The following is a 12,611-nucleotide window of genomic DNA, read 5'->3' on the forward strand; positions in this document are numbered from 1 at the left end:
AATCCCACCTGCAGCACCTGGCCCATATCCTTCCAAACTCTTCCTATTCATACACCCATCTGGATGCCTTTTACATGTTGTAATTGTAATTGTCTCAGTGAGAAGTTTAGGTCACAAGGCTAGGGGTTTATTAAACATTTTGTTCATGGCACAACTCACTTCATTAGTATTCAGTTTCCTATCTTACTAAATGCACCAAACATGCTTGACATTAAGTTTTCTCGACATGGAAATAAGAGCAAATACCAGGCATCTTCGGCTCGCCATTTACTCAGAAGGACCTTGATGTTGGACACTGGGTATTAACCTGTCAGACCACAGTCCATGGGTACCAGCCACATGTATGACACATCCACAGACTTTGGATTTTGATGTGTTCCAGCCTGTATGACACATCTCTGCATACCCCTGCATTTCAATACTGCAGGTGGGCTGCTCTGGCAACTATCGTTTTAATGCTGCAGCAACGACTCTGTGTGCTCTGGGCCACACCCAGCTCATGGACCAGACCAGCCTGCATATCTGGACTGTTTATTCACCATCATAGCAATTATTCTCTCAGAGACTGGGCTGGAATTGAATGAGAGGGACACTGTAGGAGAATGGTAGATAGTTATTGAGGTGTGTTTGCTAAAATATGGTGATAAAACTTACTCAGCCTCACTGTGGAAAAACCCTCCAAAAACCTTCACAACTCTCACTTGGCCAAAAAAGCTAAGATTCAGCCAGTGAATATTCTGGTGAAAAGCTGCAAGGGTAATGTATTATTTAAGAAAATTTTAAAATGGGAGTTCTCATAGTGGAACTGCCTTGACCAGTTCTGGGATCAGCAGTCCAGAATGCTTTCCCATCTGTGGATATAGGGGGCTGTTGTATGATCTCCTGGCTGAGAGCCGTTTTATTCTATTCCTACGGTTGTGGAGCCATTCTGTTCTATGCCTTTGCTGTAGACAGAGTTATATAATGCCCTGAACTCACACGGGTAAGTGCTACACTATCCCCTGGTATGAAGAGTTAGTAAAATCCCTGATATAGTGAGTGCTGCACTGCCCAATGATACAGTGAATGCCTGACAACTCTCTATATTATAGTGAATGACACTACAGTTCCTGGTAAATTGACTAGTGTAATATTCCCAAGGAAGCCAAATAGTGTACAGTCCCTGATGTAGTGAGAGTCATATTATCCACTGGTACAGAAACTGCTGCACTATCTCTTGATGTCATGAGTGCTGTAATCTCCCTGATGCAGTGAGTGCTGCAATCTCTCTGATACAGTGAGCGCTGTAGTATCCCTGGTACAGTAAGTCCTGTACTGAATCCTGATACAGGGAGTGTTGTAATAAACCAGATACAGTAAGTCATGTACTGAACCCTAATACAATGATTGCTGTAATAAACCAGATACAGTAAGTGCTGTACTGTCCCTGATACATGAGTGCTGTAATCTCCCTGATACAGTAAGCGCTGTACTGTCCCTGATACAGTGAGTGCTGTAATCTCCCTGGTACAGTGAGTGCTGCACTATCCCTGAGACAGTGAGTGCTGTACTGTCCCTGATGCAGTGAGTGCTGTTATTTCTCTGATACAGTGAACACTGTACTATCCCTGAGACAGTGAGTGTTGTACAGTCCCTGAGACAGTGAGTGCTGTACTGTCCCTGATGCAGTGAGTGCTGTTATTTCTCTGATACAGTGAACACTGTACTATCCCTGAGACAGTGAGTGTTGTACAGTCCCTGATACAGTGAGTGCTGTACTGTCCCTGATGCAGTGAGTGCTGTTATCTCTCTGATACAGTGAACACTGCACTATCCCTGTCTCAGTGAGTGCTGCACTATCCCTGATACAGTGAGCACTGCACTATCCCTGATTCAGTGAGCACTGTACTATCCCTGACTCAGTGAGTGCTGCACTATCCCTGATACAGTGAGTGCTGTACAGTCCCTGACACAGTGGGTGCTGTAATCTCCCTGATACAGTGAGTGCTGTGATCTCCCTGATAAGGTGAGTGCTGTAATCTCCCTGACACAGTGAGTGCTATGCTCTCCCTGATACAGTGAGTGCTGTAATCTTCCTGATACAGTGAGTGCTGTGCTCTCTCTGATACAGTGAATGCTGCAATCTCCCTGATACAGTGAGTGCTGTAATCTCCCTGATACAGTGTGTTGTACTGTCCCTGACACAGTGAGTGCTGTAATCTCCCTGATACAGTGAGTGCTGTAATCTCCCTGATACAGTGTGTTGTACTATCCCTGACACAGTGAGTGCTGTAATCTCCCTGATACAGTGAGTGCTGTGCTCTCCCTGATACAGTGTGTTGTACTGTCCCTGACACAGTGAGTGCTGTGCTCGCTCTGATACAGTGAATGCTGCAATCTCCCTGATACAGTGAGTGCTGTAATCTCCTTGATGCAGTGAGTGCTGTAATCTCCATGATACAGTGAGTGCTGTGATCTCTCTGATACAGTGAATGTTGCAATCTCCCTAATACAGTGAGTACAGTAATCTCCCTCATACAGTGAGTGCTGTAATCTCCCTGATACAATGTGTTGTACTGTCCCTGACACAGTGAGTGCTGTGCTTTCTCTGCTACAGTGATTGCAGTAATCTCTCTGATACAGTGAGTGTTGTAATCTCTATGATACAGTGTGGTGTACTGTCCCTGATACAGTGAGTGCTATTATCTCTTGATACAGTGAATGCTGTACTATCCCTGATACAGTGAGTGCTGTAATCTCCCTGATACAGTGAGTGCCATACTGTCCCTGATAAAGTGTGTTGTACTGTCCCTGACACAGTGTGAGCTGTTATCTCTCTGATACAGTGAGCTCTGTACAGACCCTGACACAGTGAGTGCCGTACTGTCCCTGATACAGTGTGTTGTACTGTCCCTGATGCAGTGAGTGCTGTTATCTCTCTGATACAGTGAACACTGCACTATCCCTGTCTCAGTGAGTGCTGCACTATCCCTGATACAGTGAGCACTGCACTATCCCTGATTCAGTGAGCACTGTACTATCCCTGACTCAGTGAGTGCTGCACTATCCCTGATACAGTGAATGCTGTACAGTCCCTGACACAGTGGGTGCTGTAATCTCCCTGATACAGTGAGTGCTGTGATCTCTCTGATAAGGTGAGTGCTGTAATCTCCCTGACACAGTGAGTGCTGTACTCTCCCTGATACAGTGAGTGCTGTAATCTCCCTGATACAGTGAGTGCTGTAATCTCCCTGATACAGTGTGTTGTACTATCCCTGACACAGTGAGTGCTGTAATCTCCCTGATACAGTGAGTGCTGTGCTCTCCCTGATACAGTGTGTTGTACTGTCCCTGACACAGTGAGTGCTGTGCTCGCTCTGATACAGTGAATGCTGCAATCTCCCTGATACAGTGAGTGCTGTAATCTCCTTGATGCAGTGAGTGCTGTAATCTCCCTGATACAGTGAGTGCTGTGATCTCTCTGATACAGTGAATGTTGCAATCTCCCTAATACAGTGAGTACAGTAATCTCCCTCATACAGTGAGTGCTGTAATCTCCCTGATACAATGTGTTGTACTGTCCCTGACACAGTGAGTGCTGTGCTTTCTCTGCTACAGTGATTGCAGTAATCTCTCTGATACAGTGAGTGTTGTAATCTCCATGATACAGTATGGTGTACTGTCCCTGATACAGTGAGTGCTATTATCTCTTGATACAGTGAATGCTGTACTATCCCTGATACAGTGAGTGCTGTAATCTCCCTGATACAGTGAGTGCCATACTGTCCCTGATAAAGTGTGTTGTACTGTCCCTGACACAGTGTGAGCTGTTATCTCTCTGATACAGTGAGCTCTGTACAGACCCTGACACAGTGAGTGCCGTACTGTCCCTGATACAGTGTGTTGTACTGTCCCTGACACAGTGAGCGCTGTAATCTCTCTGATACAGTGAGCTCTGTACAGACCCTGACACAGTGAGTGTTGTACTGTCCCTGACACAGTGAGCGCTGTAATCTCTCTGATATAGTGAGCGCTGCATTGTCCCTGATACAGTGAGTGCTGTCATCTCATCCCTGATACAGTGAGTGCTGTACTTTCCCTGATTCAGTGAGTGGTATACTGTCCCTCATCCAGTGAGTGCTGTACTGTCCCTGATACAGTGTGTTGTACTGTCCCTGACACAGTGAGTGCTGTACTGTCCCTGATACAGTGTGTTGTATGGTCTCTGAAACAGTGAGTGCTGTTATCTCTTGATGCAGTGAGTGCTGTACTGCCCCTGATACAGTGAGTACTGTATTGTCCCTGATACAGAGAGTGCTGTAATCTCCCTGATACGGTGAGCATCCTATTGTCCCTGATATAGAGAATGCTGTAACCTTCCTGATACAGTCAGTGCTGTACTGTCTCTGACACATTGAGTACTGTAACCTCTCTGACACATTGAGTACTGTAACCTCTCTGACACAGTGAGTGCTGTACTGTCCCTAACACCATGAATGCTGTACTGTACCTGATGCAGTGATGTGTTGTACTGTCCCTGACACAGTGAGTGCTGTTATCTCTCTGATACTGTGAGTGCTATACAGTCCCTGACACAGTGAATGCTGTACTGGCCCTGACACAGAGTGCTGTACAGTCTCTGATACTGTGAGTGCTGTACTGTCCCTGATACAGTGAGCTCTATGCTATCTTTAATCGTAATCCTTAACTATGTGGATGACAAATGAATTTGCTGTATCACTGAAGGTACTGTGAGCTACAGTAATATTTTCACATTAGTAATGTTCAAATGGTCTAAATCTATTTTTTGACATAGTTTCTGATTCATGAGTTGTGTTCTAGGGGTTGTATGGGGAAGAAGGGCTTGGGTTAAGAAAATAAAAGCACTGAAAGCAGCCACCCCATGCCTCTGCTGCTGTTGAAAATAATTTCAATCCAGATAAATTTAGTGCTTAATTTCTAATCACTCATGCCTATTCACAGTACACTAGTTGTTTCATCTGTTGCTGGCTTGGTTGTTAATGAAGTGCGAGGCAAGAACAAGATGTTCTGGAATAGCATTGGTAGCGCTGAGGAAAATGACTGTAGAGCACTTTGTTCTATTTTACCAAATGGCATTTTATAGCAAACACCGTGAGAGGCGATGAAAAGAGCAAAAATGCAGATAACAGATAGCTTTTGTACTGACATGCATCATCATTGCACATGATTCCCTCTCTGTCCACCATTTCTTATCCAGCCTACTTCTTCTGCCACTCTTTGAATGTCCACCTGCATTCCTAAATGCAGCATGCCCACTAACAATACAATAACGTTGCCAATAACTCAACCTGTGGCTGTTGTTTTGATTTGCGGATGGTGTGATTTAATAAAATTAAATATATTATTCCATGTATGTGATGTATGTATTCATTATTGCAGCATTCCTTAAAACTGTGCTTTCTGTTCTTAATTCAACAGAAAAACCTCCTTTGATTGAAGTTCTTGTGGAACCTTTCAGCACTGGGTGTATAACTTTCCAAAAAAGTCCCAGAAATACAAACTGTTGACAGATCTGACATGCATAATACATCCATCCAGGCACACTCAGCCATAGCTAACACTGCATTGGAGAAATGACTATTTTTTAATGTTATTTTTTGGCAGTGCAGAGTTCTAATCTAAACAAGCAATCGATAATACTTTGACATTTCCCTTAAAGTATGGTACAGCGTTCTTGCTGTTTAATATGAGTTCCTGCTTCTTGTCCCAGTGGGCAAAAACTGACTGAGATCCTCCACTAAAACCTGAGGATCTACGACAAATATGGAAAAAAATCATCATCCTTACATAGGACCATTACATATTACAGTTCTGAAATCTATAAATAGATAATATCGATTAGCAATGACTCTTTACTCCTTTTGAATCCAGGAGGAAGGAATAACAATCAAATGGCCTGAAAAGGACAGGAGGACTGTTGTCCCTTTATTACATGTGAATCATAGACAGTTACAGCACAGAAAAAAAACAATTTAGCTGATTTGGTCTGTGACTTCTTGGGTCTGCCTGGGTCCATATTCATTGTAGTTTAGAAGAATTAGAGGAGTTCTGATTGAAATGCACAAAATTCTTGCAGGGCTTGTCACACTCGCTGGAGAGAAGACAATTTCCCTGGTTGGAGAGTCTAGAGTCAGGGGACACAGTCTCAGGATATGGGGTAGGCTATTTCAGACTGAAATGAAGAAAAATATCTTCATTCAAAGTGGAATGATCCAGTGCAATTATCCAGCACAGAAGGATGCTGAGGACAAATCATTGAATATACTCAAGAAAGACATAGATAAATTTATAGATTTTTTTTAGACATAAAGAAAGCAGCAGTATGACACTGAGATTCACCATGATCAAATTGAATGGTGGATCAGACTTGAAGGGCTGAATGGCCTATTCCTGCTCCTAGTTTTTATGTTTTTAGATAATTTCAAACTCATTCCATTGCTCCATGCTCTTCCCATAGCCTCTGTGTAAAATATTTATCTAAATTTTCTTTAAGTGATGCAACCTGTCTCACCTATTCTATGAGGAGAAAGTGAGGTCTGCAGATGCTGGAGATCAGAGCTGGAAATGTGTTGCTGGAAAAGCACAGCAGGTCAGGCAGCATCCAGGGAACAGGAGAATCGACGTTTCGGGCATAAGCCCTTCTCACCTATTCTATGCTCCTGCAACCATCTTCATAGAAAACAAATTCCTAAGCTTTTTCCTATGCCAATGAAATCAATTAGTGTATTTCACTGACTATGAAAAATAGCTCTTTCTCATTGGTTCTATCAACACTTTGTTCTTCATTTTTAAAACAAAAATCAGTTTATCATGCTTTTTGCCTTAATTCCTGGAGTACAATTAGTCACAATATCTTGTATCATTGCTGTTTGTTTGTTCTTCGGTATCTCAGAAAATGGCAAGGGCATTTCCTCATGTTCTGCAGCAAGTTCTTTGATGACTGATGTGACTTAGAGCTTTGGAATTGACACAGGATGTACCAAGTTTAGAACCTTGAATTTTTAAAATGAGACATTGTCACTGGAGAGTTATATATCCAGCACCAGTGATGTAACAATGCCCAACACCGTAAGTATTTTCACAGCACTTAATCTTAACTTGAGTTAGTTGTTCCCACTTATGGAATTCTATTTTGTACTCAGAATTTGCCTTTAAGCAGTAAAAATGGTCTGGGCACCCGAGTGATGTCAGTTACAGCAAGATTTGTTGCAGAATCACTTAAGTCGAACGACGGCCAATCTCACAGTCTGGAGCAACTTGCTGCACCCTTTATGCATATGCTGGTGTGAATTACATGCGAGGCAGCACAGAATTGCCAATTAAGGGTTTGTTTTGCTTCTAAAAGCCTTATTAACTGCACTTCTTGTTTCACTAACACACAGCTTCCTATCTTACTTAATGTACTGAACAAGCTAGATGTCAACAAGTCTCTGCACAGAAGTCAGAACGGACACCTGGCAACATCAGCCCATTGCTTGTTGTGACGAGACTTTGTGCTACTCAGCACGTGACAGCAATTCTGAGCATGGTCTATGGGCACAGCTGCATACACTCCTGGTCCATGGAGATTAGTGTCTGAGATTTACCAACCGCTTATGACATTCCACAATCCGTTCACAGGATGCTTAGGAAGTACTGAACTGCATTGTAGGGCACAAAGGCAATTAGCATTGAAAGGCTGTTGCAAGGATACTTGCACACGTGGACAGGCGTCTAGGTTACGGATTGGACAAGGCTCCGTCTCAGGCCTACTCACTCTCTTAGTGCTTACCTGCATGCTGGCAGCACCCATACCTTACCAGTGTAGTGACAATGTGAGCTTAGTTGCATGGGAGGTTGGAGGGCAATGAGAGTAAATGAGGGAAGATGCTGCATGCAATGGTGACAGTGGCAGAGCATGATCCTTGCTGGAAGCTGGGTGATGTCGCAGAGGTAGTATGAGTCAGAGGTAGTAGATGGCAGAGAAAAGTGTGGCATGTGACCTGGCAGAGCTGAGATGCCATTGAACTTCTTGAGGGACTGCTGGCCATTCCATGGACAGTGCACCTGATGCAGTTAGTACCCTCTGACCAGATTGCCAGGCTCTGGCACTGCGGATCCTCTGATCTTCCTCTGCATGACCCCCACCCCCTCCTACTGGAATTCCATATGGCTGCTGGAGAAACACAGGACCTCTTTACCACTCAAAATCTTCTGACTGAATGTCCGTCACTGAGCAGGGCATCTTTGGAATGCCAGTGCTCATCCAGGTGCAAGGTGCCCATTTAAATAAGGGACAGGTGATATCCACCCCCAAAAAAGTAAAGTTCAACTTCTCAACTCTTTGGTATCTGCCACAAATGCGCTTCCATGCATTGTAAAATAACTTTGGTATTGTGCCTCATCAGATATACACAACACTTGACCAGACCATGACAACCCCGTCCTTTATTCATGATGTAGCATCACTTGGCAAGGTCAACATTTAAAGAACATTGATGCCAGGAATCCTGTCTTGGCATCTGATCTTCATTAGTTTTCTCAAGGAGCTTAGGTGAAAGGGATACATTTGTATGTATCTAAAACATGACCCAAAGCTTGAAGCCACCACTTGGTACGATGCCACATTATACAAACCAAATGATGTTTGGTTTCATTTGATGCGGCACTGGGAAAGCAGGAACAGGAGAAGAGCATTCAATCCATTGCTATTCAATTAGATCAATACTGATCTACATATTAATTATATCTACCCACCTTGGTTCCACAATCCTTAATAAACTTGCCCAACATAAATAGGTACAAATGTATAAATATTGCAATTAGTGTCAGCACGCTTGGACTAAGGGAGAATATTGTTGCCTAATGATCCTATACTCTCACGGTATTCAGTGATTCCTGCTAAAAGATGTTTAAATGTCAATGTTGGGTAATAATAAAACCTGATTTGTCTATGATCGTATGACGATGGAATAAATAGTTCACAGCCACTGTTTTAGCTCAGACATTTCGAATCACAGAATCACACAATTATTATGGTACAGAAGGAGGCCACACACATTGTACCTGCACTGGTAAGAACTGTCTAAGGTTCTGCTCATGACCAGTATCAATGTAACTCTACCCCAACACTATTTAACACCTTCAGGTGAGCAGAGGGAAGGGAAGATATTTACAGAAAAATAAAAAAATGTATTTTGTTCTCAGGAAACAATATTTTAGGACATCGCTGGTTAAGATGCGAACATCACTCATGGCCAGATGCAATGCAATTCTGAGGTGGGTGTCCAAGGGAAGTGTTTTTATTCATTATCCAAATTGAAGGTGGTTGTGGAAATATAGCCTGAATGAGGAAAATGTATATCTTGCTTTTCCAAGTCCAACGAATACTGCCAGCATTCAGACTTCAGTGTCTAAAATGCAGTGTCCAGACCATAGAAGGTCATCAGGCCTCTGAGTCTTTCTTTGGTTCTTGGATGCTGCTATTGTCTATATAATATACAATACCCGGAAACCAGGATTGTGGACAACCTTAGAGAGAGAGAGGGAGAGAGAGGCAGAGGGAAAAGGATTGAGAAAGGTGAGTACAGAGGTATGGAATCAGACTGACTTCATTTACATAGTTCTCCCTGCTAGTTAAACTTTTTAAACTTCTTAATGTTGCATAGAACGTGTTGCATAGAAGCTCACTGAAGATACCATTTTGATGCTGAGCAATATGTTTTCTTTTTTCTCTCATTATAGGTTCTTATGGGATGAATGTTGGAGAAAGTGACACAATGGATGGACAAAACAGCAAGCTGCATTAGCACCCCCCTTGCCCTCAGCACTATCACAGCTACTAATGCACTGGAGCACTTCTGGGTGAGATTGAGCAGTGAGATTTGTTGGTTTGGTTATTTGCTCTTGAGATGTGAGTATTATTGTCAAGACCAGCACTTATATTTATTGGCTTTAACTCCACCTTCAACACCTAGTTTCAACAAAACCCACCTCTAAATTTTGAGACTTCGACTCTGCTTCCCCCTCTGCAGCTGGATCTTTGACTTCCTGATCCACAGACTGCAACCAATAAGGATAGATGAGGACACCCCTTCCACAATAATCCTCAACATTGGTGCACCACAAGGCAGCATACTCGGCCTCTTCCTATACTCCTTAAATACTCATGACTGCATGGCCAAAGTCAGCTCTAACTCCATTTACGCTCCATTTGCTGATGACACCACCATAGTGGATCAGATCTCCAACAACAATAAGACAGAGTACAGGAAAGAGATGGACAGTTTAGCTGCATGGTGCAAAGATAACAATTTCTCCCTCAATGTCAGTAAAATGAAGGAGTGTCTTTAATTTCAGGGAGCAGAGTGGAGGGCCCACCCCGCTCTGGTGGTGAGGTGGAGGTGGTCAAGAGCTTCAAGTTCCGAGCAGTAAATATCATCAATGATCTATCCATGTCAATGCAACAGTCAAGCACACGAACACCTCTACATCCTCAGAATGCTAAAAGAATTCCGCATGTCCACATGACTCTTACCAATTTTTATAGATGCACTATATAAAGCATCCTATCTGAATGCATCACAGTATGGTATGGCAACTGCTCTGACCACGACCACAGCAAATTACAGAGAGTTGTGAATGCAGGCCAGTCCATCACAAAAACCAGCCTTCTTTCTATTAACGTCATCCACACTTACCACTGCTTCTGGTAAACATCCAACATAATAAAAAATGCCTTCCACCCTTGGGCAGAAGATACAAAAGTTTGAAAACACATGCCAACTGATTTAAGAACAGCTTCTTCTGTGCTGTTATTGGACCTATTAGCGGACCTCTCATATCTTAGAGTTAATATTTCTCTGCAACTTCTCTGTAGCTATAACACTATATACTGAATTTTGCTTTATTACCCTGATGAACTTTTGCAAGGTCTGATTTGTCTGGTTAGGGTACAAAACAATACTTTTCACTGTATCTTGGTACATGTGACAATAATAAATCAAATTAAAACTAATCTCTAATTCTTGCAACTGATTGATTTGCCAAGCCATTTCACAGGGCAATTATTTGGAGTCACAAAGGCCATGCCAGATGAAGACAGCAGATTTCCTCCCTTGAAATGGCTCGTGAACCAGATTGGTTTCATATGGCAATCCAGCAGATTCTCCCATGTTACTGATAAGCATGTATTCCAATTTTATTAAGTTGTTGAATTGAGAATCCTGGATGGTGGGATTTGAACTTGTGTTTCTGTGCCCCTATTCTCTCGGGGAGATCAGACTTCACAAATGTAGAAAGATTTGTAAACGTACATTTACATTAGCATCTCACCAAGCTTCCTTGATACATGAGTTAAAATAGCACTTGTTTTAGCTACAGCTGCAGAACATTTTAACATTCATCCAGGCCTGTGGGAAATGCAAAGTGCCATACAGTAAGTGACGTCTTCATGGCCTTCTGCAGTAGAGTGACATGGAAGGAACCTTGTACAGCACATCTTCAGCTATTCCAATGCTGATAATATTGTGATCATAGCACCCAGAATTGAAAGATTGGCAGATCATTTGGAAACAGTAGTGGTAGCAGGCTGCAGACAGACCTAATGCACTATTCCTTACTGGCCATCCAGATAGTGTCTCCAACTACAGAATTGCAGTTAAAGTGTTTCATGAGCTGATATATTCCAAAGGCAGCATTGCATTGACATACACCAACCAGGTCTTGAACTGAGTTGAGAAATAAAATCAGATATAACTTCAACTATTGTAGAGATGGTCATAAACTTGTATCTAAAGGTATAAGGCCATCATCATTTGGACAAAACAACATGATTCAATGCAAACAGGCACCAGAATTGTCATTTCCACTCTGGAACTGCTTTTCTTAGTACAGTTTATCAGGTCACCAAAGGGGCAGGGAGGGGGGTGGCAAGATGGGGACACAGGCATAAAACATAGAACCATTTCCAAATAAATGGGATAAAATTGGGTGGCTAGCACTGCTGCCTCACAGCACCAGAGACCCAGTTCAATTCCCGCCTCAGGCGATTGACTGTGTGGAGTTTGCACATTCTCCCCATGTCTGCGTAGGTATCCTCCGGGTGCTCCGGTTTCCACCCACAGTCCAAGAATGTGCAGATTAGGTGAATTGGCCATGCTAAATTGCCAGTAGCGTGAGGTGTAGGGGTAAATGTAGGGGAATGGGTCTGGGTGGATTGCGCTTTGGCGGGTTGGTGTGGACTTGTTGGGCCGAAGGGTCTGTTTCCACACTGTAAGTAATCTAATCAAAATTCTTCATTATGTTATTCACCCTAGCATGGATGGGTGTGTTAATCGAAGGCTTTATGCTTTGGGGTGGGGCTGAAAATGATCACTTCAGCTAAAACAGAAAAATAATGAATACTATGTTCTGAAGGCCTGCCGTAAATATGATCTCATTAGACAATCAAAGTCAAGGTCAGGATGTGTTTGTAACTGGAACTAATTGTTGATCAGAGTTCTGCACCAATTTCATTGTTACCTATCACTTCCCTCCACATTGTCCTTCTTACATTTTCTTCACCACCCTTACTGGCCTGCAGCTTTATACTGTCTTTCTGTCTGCAAACT

This window comes from Chiloscyllium plagiosum, unplaced genomic scaffold (assembly GCF_037043375.1).
Source record: "Chiloscyllium plagiosum isolate Xiang-an unplaced genomic scaffold, Cpla_swu_hap1 HiC_scaffold_17, whole genome shotgun sequence".
NCBI lineage: Eukaryota > Metazoa > Chordata > Chondrichthyes > Orectolobiformes > Hemiscylliidae > Chiloscyllium > Chiloscyllium plagiosum.